The sequence below is a fragment of the Pleurodeles waltl genome, chromosome 8, assembly GCF_031143425.1.
Source record: "Pleurodeles waltl isolate 20211129_DDA chromosome 8, aPleWal1.hap1.20221129, whole genome shotgun sequence".
In the NCBI taxonomy this organism is placed as follows: Eukaryota; Metazoa; Chordata; class Amphibia; order Caudata; family Salamandridae; genus Pleurodeles; species Pleurodeles waltl.
This window is the reverse complement of record NC_090447.1, coordinates 870623593-870636640: the sequence shown is the minus strand read 5'-3', so window position 1 is coordinate 870636640 and position 13048 is coordinate 870623593.

The following is a 13048-nucleotide window of genomic DNA, read 5'->3' as shown; positions in this document are numbered from 1 at the left end:
TGGACACTGAGGGACCGTCATGCCACACACCGCTGCACAGGTCACAGACAGCAAAGTCAAGCACCGCTGAACAGGGCAAGCACCGCTGCACAGGGCAAAGACCGCCATGGCAAGCACCGCTGAACAGGGCAAAGACCGCCATGGCAAGCACCGCTGAACAGGGCAAGCACCGCTGAACAGGTCAGAAACGGCTAAGTCAAGCACCGCTGAACAGGGCAAAGACCGCCATGGCAAGCAGCGCTGAACAGGGCAAGCACCGCTGAACAGGGCAAAGACTGCCATGGCAAGCACCGCTGAACAGGTCAGAAACGGCTAAGTCAAGCACCGCTGAACAGGGCAAAGACCGCCATGGCAAGCACCGCTGAACAGGGCAAGCACCGCTGAACAGGTCAAAAACAGCTAAGTCAAGCTCCGCTGAACAGGGCAAAGACCGCCATGGCAAGCACCGCTGAACAGGGCAAGCACTGCTGAACAGGTCAGAAACGGCTAAGGCAAGCACCGCTGAACAGGGCAAAGACAGCTAAATCAAGCACCGCTGAACAGGACAAAGACCGCCATGGCAAGCATCGTTAGCCCATGTGCGGCTGGGACAGTGACGGAACTGGGACCGTCACGAGGAGCATGATGCACTCTGGGCACCAGTCCCCCTCCAGAACCAGTGGAGAACTGCATCCACTACCTGAATCCTTCTCAGGATGAAGCACTTACCTGAATCCTTCACAGGATGAAGCACTCTGGGCACCTGTCCCCCTCCAGAACCAGTGGAGAACTGCATCCACTACCTGAATCCTTCACAGGATGAAGCACTCTGGGCACCAGTCCCCCTCCAGAACCAGTGGAGAACTGTATCCACTACCTGAATCCTTCACAGGACAAAGCTCTCTGGGCACCAGTCCCCCTGCAGAACCAGTGGAGAACTGCATCCACTTGAGAGACTGTGGCTTTGCACTCCCCAGGATGTAACAGTGGGCAAACCACCCACTGGAGAGACTTGAGAGACTGTGGCTTTGCACTCCCCAGGATGTAACAGTGGGCAAACCACCCACTGTAGAGACTTGAGAGACTGTGGCTTTGCACTCCCCAGGATGTAACAGTGGGCAAACCACCCACTGTAGAGACTTGAGAGACTGTGGCTTGGCACTCCCCAGGATGTAACAGTGGGCAAACCACCCACTGGAGAGACTTGAGAGACTGTGGCTTTGCACTCCCCAGGATGTAACAGTGGGCAAACCACCCACTGGAGAGACTTGAGAGACTGTGGCTTGGCACTCCCCAGGATGTAACAGTGGGCAAACCACCCACTGTAGAGACTTGAGAGACTGTGGCTTTTCACTCCCCAGAATGTAACAGTTGGCAAACCACCCACTGTAGAGACTTGAGAGACTGTGGCTTTGCACTCCCCAGGATGTAACAGTGGGCAAACCACCCACTGGAGAGACTTGAGAGACTGTGGCTTGGCACTCCCCAGGATGTAACAGTGGGCATGGAGCCCCGTCGTGGATCTGGCTTTGCACTCATCCGGCTGAGGTGCCCCCCCCTTCCTTTCCCCCTGAGGTGCCTGTTGTATTACTATCTGATGCCCCTGCAGTGGTCTCTCCGTTTGTGGACAGGTATCTAGTGTGGGCCTCGCCCATGCATTTTGGGCCCAGTGGTCTACGGACATTGAATTGTGCATACCTGCACTAGTAATCGTGATGTATATATTTGGAATGTGTATATATTTCTGGTCTACGGACATTGAATTGTGCATACCTGCACTAGTAATCGTGATGTATATATTTGGAATGTGTATATATTTCTGTATATATGAGCTTACTGTATTTTTATTCATTACAATAGTTATACTGATTCCCTTTTGTCTTTGCATTCTTCTGGGGGGGTTGTGGGTTGTTACTGTGATGTTTGGATATGCATTAATGTGTGTGTTGTAGTGGGTGAGGTTCGGGGTGGGGGTGGGGGTGTTGCGTTTGTGTCCCCCTGACTTTTGCCTCCCCTATGTCGTAGGTGCAGTACTCACCGTTGTCTTCGGTGCCGCCGTTGCTGATGTTCGTAGAAGAGCAGGTAGACAAGCGCAGGGAGTATTTGGAGTTCGGGCTCCATGGTGCCCTCCTTCCTCGTGGCGTGTGTTAAGGTGAGCGTTTTCCCATTGCAAAAGCTGTTTCCGCCGTGTTTTTATCCACAGTGAATCCGCCCCGGAAAAGGTGGCGGATTGGCCTGTTGTAATAGTGTGGGCGGTACATTTACTCCCGCCTGTCTGTTGGCGGTGACCGGCGAGCTGCTTGTCTGTACCGCTGTGGCGGTCGGAGTGTTAAAGTGGCTGTCTATGTTGGCGGTTTCCGCCACAGTCATAATTCCCTTTTTTTCTCCACCGGCCCATCTTTAACACCGTCCGCCAGGGTTGTAATGACCCTCTAGATGTCTTGGATTTGCCCAGACAGTCCTGTTTTTTCAAGGACTGTCTGTGCAAGGACTTTCTTTTTTGGAGAGAAAGTTAGTTGAGCATACACATTAATCCCAGTATAGAGCAGGCTTACATTTCCTCCAACCCTATCTTAGCACCCAGAGCAGAAGTTGAGCTGTTTAAATAGCTCCCTCTTCATACCACTAAAAGAAGCTGAGTTGCCTGCTGTGCTTCCTTGCATCACTCAAGCAGCACAGCAGGATTTAATGAGGTAATGAGGGGTGAATCGGTGTCCCATCACCCCAAGATAGGATCGTTAGAAGCCAGCTCCTGGGTCCTAGTGGCACTTGGCACTAGGTAGTTATAGCTGGGTCTGCTCTTCCATAGGAAAAAATATTTTGTGTTGCTAATAACGTTGGCACTATTTGAAAAAGCTACACAAAAGTTTCCAAAAAGTACTTCTTTTTGACTAGTTTGGGCATGGGAAGTTGTGCTGTGATCTGACAAGTGGGGGGCTGAGAAAAAATAGGGGCCTCAAAATGCAAAATCTCCAAGCATTTTCCATAGACTCCTTTAAGAGGGGCTACAGCAAAAACTGCTGCACTGAATTTCACCTCATCTGGCAGGAAGACAGATCTTGGCCCACAGATCATATTGTTTGTTATCTGATTGAAATACATTCAGTAGTTTTTGAGAAATTAAGGGACAAATATATTTGTATATTTTGGCAGTTGGATCCATGAGAGTCTTGCAAGACTCTTGCGGGAGCAGCAATTTAAAATTAGAGCATTCTGATTGGCCCAGGAAGCTTTATTTCCCTTGGGCCATCTCGCTGCTGTGGGAGTCAGCCTCCCACAAGAGCGAGCACTCCGAGTGGCTCCCAGCAACATGATTTTTTTTTTGCTGGCAGCCATTACAGGACTTAAGGGGTTAGTTCCCTGTCCTGAAGTTGTAAAAAAAAATATTTATGGGGACAGGTAGGGATACCCTGACCTCCTAGACCCCATGGGTGAGACACAGAGGGAACCCTGTGGGGCCAAAAAGAATCAGCAAAATATGTCACGATCCCGCTAGACTCCCATGGGATCGAAAAGAAACAAAACAAAATGGAGGATGGGTAGCATTTAATTACATTATGCCCAGGGGAGCCCACCCCCGGGGGTCCTGTATATGAAGGTAAAAGGGGAGATGCATGGCCCTCCCGAGTCTCTGAAGGCCTTGGGGAGCCCACTGTCGGGCCAAAACTTTATACAATGAGGATGGGGTCAATGACTTTAAGGGAGTGGCGCCGAATGACCCCCCCTGAGCCATTAGTGGCCCTTTGGACCCCATCCCCTGGCGCCGGCCCACAGGCTATGCCCTTTTGAGCTCACCCATGGGACATAGCAGTTTCTCTGCCCACACCTGCGTAGGCACGGAAACCTCTGTTTACTCTCAGTTGGCAGGGGCATTTTCAAATCTCCTGCCAAGCGTGAGCAAACATCAAGTTTGCTCCCAATGCGAGGGAGGTTCAAAAATGCTCTTGCCCGCTGGGACCGGACTTCGGGTCTGTTTTACTGCAGACAGGGAAACCAAGCTAAATATTGCTCCAGCCCAAAGGGAGCAATATTAGTAGCTGCTCCCTTTGGGGGGAGCAGTGCTGACTCCTGGTGTATGTGGGGAGATTCCTGGGTCAGCAAGGGCTCTCCCAACAGTCCCCAACAAAAGCATGGTGGATGCCCCGGGTGATGGTGTTCCCGGGGCTGAAATCAACCCGAGGGGGGGGGGGGGCGGGGTGTGCCCCCTCCCCTATAAAATGTCACTGGGCCCTAAGGGATGGAGTCCCCAGGGCCAAAATCAGCTCAGGAAGAGGGTATGAGTGTCCCCTTCCCCATAAAAAATATGTGGGGTCCCAGGGCATGTAGTCCCCGGGACCGAAATCGGCCCGGGTAGGGCGGATCTGTGTGCCCCCCTAAAATGAGGCAGGGCCCTGAAGGATGGAGTCCCCGGGGCAGAAATCAAGGGGTCCACACATGCCTCCTCCCCCTCAAAAGAACACCAGGCCTAGGGGCTGAAATCAGTCCAGGAAGGGAGGGGCACGCGCCTCCCCTACCCTTCATTTAAAAGAGTGGCTTTGGGAGATGGGGTCCTCAGGGCCTAACAAGGCTCAGAGAAGTGGGGGCACATCCCCCCCTTTATTTAAATAAGTGGGACCGGGGGAGGGGGTCCCCGGATTCAATAATGGCTTGGGGATGGGGGGCTGTATTCCCCTCTCCCTTTAAAAAATACACAACCCTGGGTGGTGGGGTCCCTAGGGTCTAATGAGGCTCAAGCGGCTTGTGGCCCCCCTGTCCTTTATTTTTAGAACTGGCCCTGGAGGATGAGGTCTTAAGGGAGAAACGCTCTGAACGCCGACTCCATAATAACGAAGTCGTGGACAACAAAAGCAGAACAACGCTTTCGTTAACCACAACTTCGTTATTTTGTGCCTTAACCACGCATGTGCTGAACCACGCACGTGTGTGGTTAAGGCACAGAACAAGGGAGTCGGCTGAGGAAGACGACGCAACGAGTCAGGTAAGTGGGGCTGTTTTAGGGGCTGGGGGGTCGGGGTATTTTTAGTTTTAGGGGTGGGGTGGGGGGTTGGGTTTTAGTTTTAGGGGCTGGGTGGGGGGCTGGGGTATTTTTAGTTTTAGGGGCAGGGTGGGGGGTCAGGGGGTTTTAGTTTTAGGGGGAGGGCGGGGTCAGGTTATTTTTAGTTTTAGGGGTGGGGGTTGGGGTTTTAGTTTTAGGGGCAGGGTGGGGGGTTGGGGTTTTAGCTTTAGGGGAGGGAGGGGAGCGGTATTTTTAGCTTTACGGGCGGGGGTGGGGGGTCAAGGTTTTTAGTTTTGGGGGTGGGGATTGGGGTTTTAGTTTTAGGGGCGGGGTGGGGCGTTGGGGTTTTAGTTTTAGGTGCAGGGTGGGGGGTTGGGGTTTTAGCTTTAGGGGAGGGGGCGTTGGGCGGTTTAGGGGCAGGGGAGGGAGAGGAGGGGTATTTTTAGTTTTAGGGGCCAGGGTGGGGGGTTGGGGTATTTTTAGTTTTAGGGGCCATGGTGGGGGGTTGGGGTATTTTTAGTTTTAGGTAGGGGTGGGGGGATCGGGTATTTTTAGTATTTGGGGGTGAAGGGTCGGGTGGTTTAGGTTTTTAGGAGTGGGGTGGGGGATTGGGGTGGTTTAGGTTTTAGGGGTGGGGTTTTGGGGTGGTTTTAGGTTTTAGGGGGTGGGGTGAGGGGTTGCTGTAATTTTAGGGGTGGGGTTGGGGTGGTTTTAGGGGTGGGTTGGGGGTCGGGTAATTTTAGGGGCGGGGTGTTGGGGTGGTTTTAGGTTTGAGGGGTGGGGGTTGGGGTAGTTTAGGTTTTAGGGATGGTGTGGGGGTTGGGGTCGTTTTAGGTTTTAGGGGTGGGTTGGGAGGTCAGGTAATTTTAGGGGCGGTGGGGTTTTGGGGGTTTAGGTTTTAGGGGCGGGGTGGTGGGCTCGGGGTAGTTTTAGGGGCGGGTGGTTTTAGGTTTAAGGGGTGGGGGTTGGGGTACTTTAGGTATCAGGAGTGGGCTGGGGGTTGGGGTTGTTTTAGGGGCAGGGTGGGGGTTGCAGTAATTTTAGGGACAAGGTGAGGGTTGGGGTAGTTTTAGGGGCAAGGGTGGGGGGTTGGCTTGGTTTTAGGGGAGGGGGTGGGGGTGCGGTAAATTTTAGGGGTGGGGGGTCAGGGGGGACGCATGCTGGAACCATGCATGCTTATCACTAATGCCTTTACCAGGAATGCCTTTACAATGAAAAACCGTTGTTAAGGCATTTGTGGTAAAAGCATTAGTGGTAACAACGTGGTCACTGTTCCGACCTCGTTGTTCAGGCATGCGTTGTTCCAGCATGCGTTGTTCCGACATACATTCGTCTTAAGGGCCTAACAAGGCTCAGGGAGGGGGTCGGTACAGCCTACTGCCCTTTAATTAATAAAATGGCCTTGGGGTCCCAAGGTCAGGCTGTATGGACAATTCCCCATCTGCGCACAACCAAAGGCCGTGCATAGTTTGGGGTTGACCTTACAGGGGGGTCTGGGTGCAGGGCCTGGCCTATGGCCAGGCCCTGCAGCCAACCCCACAGCTCATGATCTTAGGCAGGGGTTGTATTTACAAATAGTAATTAAGTATTACTTTACGGTAAAAAAACTCTAGAAATTCACTGAAAAAAACAAACGTTAAAGTAATGTTATAGTTAGATAAAAAGATCTGTTTTCGTTTAAAAAACACCTTAGACATTCACTGAAAATCCAAATGTTAAAGTAAGGTTATAGTTAGGTGAATCTGTCAATGACACAATAACATATTGAATTAAAAAAGTACAGAAATTCATCAGTTATAGTCAGCAGCACTAACTATAACTTACGCCCCTGCCAAGTGCTGCTTGCAACTTCACATATGACATCACTCATGACATGTCCTATGACATGATTTATGACATCACTGATGAAATCTCAAATGCATCTTTGATGGCGTCACTGATGACATCATCCAATGAGTGTGCTAGTTTGTTTTATAGTTTACATAGTGGCAGGTAAGTATCATGTTACTTCACTACCTAATTTTGTACAGCCTGTAACAAGCTAATGGGTGTAAGTGTTTACAAAACACATGTTCCTAATGCACCATAGGTGTGTAGAAGTATTGAACATGTTATAAATATTTGTATTCAAGAGTAACTCTATGTCCAGGTGACAGTTGATTTGCATTCATTAAGTTCCACACAAGTTTTTGGATTATGCTGAAATATTTTTCAACAGGAGTAACATACATACATAACTTCTCTATGCAGCCTTGAGTTATTAGACAGAACTGTGTCATATCTATCTATCTATCTATCTATCTATCTATCTATCTATCTATCTATCTATCTATCTATCTATCTATATGTATTAGTCCTTCTGTGACAGTGATTTAGTATTCCACTCTGAAAGCTGGGTTACCCTGCACAGGCTAAGCTATTCAATTATTTAAGAGAAAGTCAGGTTGTAACAGATACAATGTTGGAGACAATCATGAGAGTCTTTTTAACTCCAGGGAATGTTCCCCTGACTTGTGGATCTTATCACCACATAGTCCTTCTAGGTAGCAAGGTTAAAATCTTTACCTAGCCGCTAGATTGCTAACGATATGGTTGGACCTGGTTTCATACTTTCAGTCTGGGTTTATCTGGGAGTGCCATGCGCATGAGAAAACTTGACTGGCGGTCAATTTGATCGCATAGCTAAAAAACAGAATACGCACATGGTTCTTCTCTCCAAACGTGCGGAAATGGCCTTCAACAGGGTGGGCTGGAGATATATTCACAAGGTGCTCTGTAAGACCCCTATAGGACCAACAATGACTTTCTGTGCCATTGCAAATTACGTCAGACCTAAGTCCTGTTATCAGATCACATTTAATTGATGAGAAGAACACAACAGAGCCGTCCTCTATCACCTTTAATTTTTGCCCTGATGATGGAGCCACTCATACAAAAAATTATAGATAACCCGATAATTAACAGCATTGAGGTAGAGGGAAAGATGTAAAAGGTGGTGCTCTTTGCTGACGATGTCCTGTGTTTTCTTACAAAGCTGGCTAAGTCCATAGCCCCACGTAAAATAAAACTAGAAACATTTTCTAGGCAATCAGGATTTACTATTGACTACAATAAATCTTCAGGAAGGTGTGGCTGATCCTGGGCAGAGAGCGAAGACAAGTTTGCAGTCAGGCTTTGGAGGCACTGAGAAACCTCTACATAACCTGGAATATGGCTCCAACCCCAGTGCAACAAACTTTAAAATTGTAACTTGCTCCCCTTAATGGATGTCCTCTTTAAAGATTTATACCAGTGAAGTAAATTGGACTTGTGATGAACAGCCAGAATCAACAGCATTGAAATGCATTTTCTCCCTTCGTTCTTCTATGTGGTAGACACCCTTCCACTTCATATCTGTAAGTAATTATTGAAAGACTTACAACCCCGTCTCCTCCAGTTTGTTTGGGGGGCGGGCAATAGGTCTTCTAGGGTGGCAAGAGCAACTCTCTACGAGAGCCCAATGAAAAGTGAATATGGCCTTCCTGGCATGCCATGGTATCGTGGAGCTGCTCAGATCAGCCCGGCAATCAAATGGATGCAGCCCCAGAAAAAAAACTACTTGGCTATGGCCAGAGAAACACTCTCACTGAATCAAATACAGAATCTGCTCTAGCTTCACCCAGGCCATAGATTGCACAGTAACCAACTTTCCTACACTATGCTTATATTGCTGAAACACAGGGGTAACTTGACACATTCAGAGAGCTAACCTTTTCTTGTCCCACTCACCCCACTTTCTAATAACCTAATTTCCCAACAGGCCACACTGACAGCTCCTTTTGAAACAGTGAAGGTCAGACGGCTTAGGCTATCGCATCTTTTTGATAAAGGTAGGCTCCAGTTTGAAAAGAAATGCAAAACTTCCTTGTCCCTGAGGAGAGTGGGCAGATTCAAACTTAAACAAGCATACATTGTGCAGATTCAGGGTAATGCAGACATGAGGGGTCACAAGACCTGACACAGTTTGAGATGATATTTGATCAACCATTGAGCCAGAAGGCTATTTCATGCCTATATCAGTCCCTGGACCTTAACATAGTTATTCTTTGGTACATCCCACGGTGGGGGGAAGATAATGATAATCATCACTCATTCCAGTCTAGGTGATCAGGTCTTCCAACAATGGCCTCTCTCCTCTTGTGAAGATCTGGCTCAGGTCACACTTCTTGCTTGTCTTGGTGACCCCACCGGGCACACCAGGTCACAGTATCCCCACTGTACAAAGGCACCGACCTGATCAGGACAGCTATATGCCTGCATGGCAGCCTCTCCTGGTATACGTGGTCACACACCCTTCACCGTGCAAGGGCTACAGCCCAGTTCACTTAGCAATCCGTCCACTGTGGCCCCTCATGGCATAGGGGGTCACCGATCCTTCACTGTACATGGGCGCTGATCCGATCGGAACAGGGCTGGTGACTGCTCACTTTCCTGTACACCCACCTGGCATACGAACCACCAGTGTCTTGCTGCACACAGGTTTCAGCCTGATTGGCACAGTGAGGTCCACGGCTCACTTCACAGCGTCCCTCTCCTGACACATAGGGGTCACCAACTTTGTCCTGCACACGGGCAATGACACAATCAATGCAGCAGCCTTTTCCTCACACCTTGCTTAGGGAATCCACTCAACAAGACTCCCTGTTGGACCTCACAACCTAGATTGCTCTCTTCTGCCTCAAAAGGAGAACACTGGTATTAGCAAGCAGGCAGGCACTGCTGCTCCAGACTCCGGGCCAGGTGGTCTTGGATTTCCTGGGTGAAGTGTCCTCACCCAGCAGGTACAATAGCAGGCATTTGTCCCCGGTCCTGGTCAATGGCAGACATCTTGTAGAGCATCTTCTCCTTGCACAGACGGACTGGCTACTTGACAGTTGACAATTATTGGGTTCTGAAGCTCCCGATCGTACAGCCCATTCCCAGACACCAAATGTGATTTACAGTCTGTGTCTTTTTTTTTTATATATATTTTATTATTTCAAGTGCATATATTCAATTACAAATCCAAATGACATAATTCCAAAGTCAAAAAGCAAGAACAGAAAACTGGGTCTGTGCATTCCACTATCCAAGGGTCAGCAAAGCATTTGTTTTCTATAGTGTAACACAAATATATCTGTCAAGGAGTAACAAGCGATGTATTCAAAAGGCAATTATACAGTACATTCCAATATGTTGTTTCGCCCCTGTGTACTCAAGGTGCATCCGGTATCATTCCCCCTTTTCTTTTTTTTTTGTGCAATGGGTTACTGTTCTCTCTGCATCGCAGTCAGGCAGTACCATCTATCTGATCTGAGTTACTGCTGGTTATAAACCGAGGCTCAAGTAATTAGATAGAAAACAGCTTTGTTAACATTTTACAACGGACATTACTGCTATACCTCCCTATTCATGGCGGGCGTTCATCATTTTTGATTTCCAACTGTGCAACAAGCGTATCCCAAACGTCATAACCTGTGTGTGCCTGCCCTCCATCTCGCAATACTCGCAGCACCCGCAGTTCCGCACGTGTCCACCTCAATGTCATGACTTGCCACTTATGCATTTCCGGTGCACTTGGTGCCTTCCAGTTCATGGCAATCGATCATTTGTACATAATAAATGCCAGGTTGGCAAACCTATGAATATAGGTGTCCTGTTTAATTCTGGTTCTAATCCCCAGTAAACAAGATCTTGGTTCCAGTGAGAACACAGGCTTCGTGATGTCAGTGACTACTTCCAGTACCTCGTGCCAAACTTTCTGGAGGGGCCCACAATCCCACACCATGTGATAGAAGTGACCCACACCGGGGGCATGCCAGCCTAGCTGTAGGGTACATGCGGTGCATACGAGATGGGGACAGATACGTTTGGTGCACAAAATTAAACTGGGTATATCGAAACCTAGGGAGGGTCACCAGCCATGTCTCGGGGGACAAAGGCGCAGGAAGAACTGTATTCCATCTCTGTCTCGCCACCTCAAGTCTGTTACCTTCTGTATCAATTAGGGTTTTATACAAATTTGTAATCACTTTTGATAGGCCATCCATCATCAGAGAGCAGAAAGTGTAATGTGGGAGATGGTGCAGGCTCCTGTTCTCCCCCCACCCATGCTGTTTTAATGAGGTGACATATAGTGTAATACAAAATAAATTGTCCCGTTCCCACCGAGGTAAGGTCCCTAATAGCTGTGAATGACATCAGTATACCACCATCAAAGCAATCCCTCACTGTCTCTATCCCTGCCTCCGCCCATAATGTTAGGGGGTGTGTCTTGAGCAATTGCATGCCTCCTGGTATCTGATCCAGGAGAATGAGGGGTGAGTATGGGGGGCTAGTTCCTCCTTTCTGTACATGTCGTTTCCAACAGCCATGTGCTGCTCTCAACAAGCAATTGTTGGTGTTATGTTTCACTGTGCGGTCTGTTTGCCAGGTGTACACTGGTATACTCTGTAGCTGTGTGTGTATCCATGCTGCCTCTGAGGATTCAGGTCTACTTATCCAGTGTAATATCCATTGTAGCTGTGCTGCAGCATAGTAGTGTTCAAAATTTGGCGCACCCAACCCCCCTTCGCGCAACGGCCGCTGCAGATTAGTAAGCGCCACTCGGGATCTACTGTTCCCCCATGTTAGTCCTAGCAGTGATCTGTTTAGCTCGCGGAAGAAGCTTCTAGACAGAGCTATGGGTAATGCTGAAAAGTAATAAAGGAGTCGGGGGAGCACCAGCATATTTGCTATTACCACCCTTCCCATGGGGGAGAGGGGAAGCGAGCACCAGAACCGGAGTGAGCCCTTCATGGAGCATAGCGCGTGGCCCAAATTGCCATCTCTCAAGTCATCAGGTCTATGGTGAATCTGCACTCCCAAATATTTAAATGTGTCGAAACACCACTTCAACCTCCCCGCAGGAAGCTCCTCCGTCATCTCGGTAGGAAGGTCAACCAGAGGGAATAAGCAGGACTTAGACCAATTAACTTTCAGTCCTGAAATCTCTCCATACTCGTCTAGCAGAGACATCACCGCGGGTAATGTGGGCACACCCCTCTTCAGGTAAATCAACGCATCATCCGCATATAAGGAGATTATATGGTGCATCCCCATCCGGTAAATCCCCCATTGCTCAGCCAGTGCGTGCACCCGAGCCGCAAGCAGCTCCATTGCAATGGTGAACAACAAAGGTGATAGAGGGCACCCTGTCTGGTCCCCCTACCAATGGGAAAGCTGTCCGATATTACTCCTCCTGTTTTAACCCTAGCCTAGGGCCAGCATATAATATCTGCACCCATCATACAAAACCATGGCCAAACCCCATGCAGCGTAGGGTGGCAAACAAAAAGTCCCAGCCTAGTGTGTCAAACGCCTTCTCTATATCCAAAGACATTGCTACATTACCATATGCATCTGTGGGAGTATCTCCAATGATGCCCAATAGTCTGCGGATATTCAAGAACGTATTGCGCCGCGGTATAAAAACATTTTGATCTTAATGTATCAGAGTGTGTATTACGGGGGCGAGTCTGTTTGCCAACACCTTGCCCAAAAATTTGCAATCTAAGTTAAAAAGAGATAACGGCCTATAGGATATCACGTCCGTGGGATCATGACCGGGTTTGGGGAGCACCACCTCCAGCATCTCTCTTTGTGACTGTGGGGTTCCCCATTAACCCACGCCTCTTCAAACACCGACAACAATTGCTGCAACAGGTGTTGTGCATAAGTGGCATAGTACTCTATTGGCAAACCGTCCACCCCCCGTGTCTTATTGCAGGCTATTTGTGTTATGGCTACTCCTATTTCCTCTTTTTGGAGGGGTTCATCCAACGTTGCCATATTTGTTGCCGATAACTGCGGAAAAGGGGCCCCACCCAGGAAAGCCACCAATTGCCTGGCATCACAGCTCGCTTGCCCGCGGTATAATGTCGTATAATAGTTCTTGAAGGCATTGTTGATTGCCTCCTGCGAGGTGACTAGAGTTCCGTCAGGCAGGTGTAGAGCCCCAATCGGGGTGTGTTGCTGATCCTCTCACAGTAGCGATGTGTAGGAAAGTACCATCTT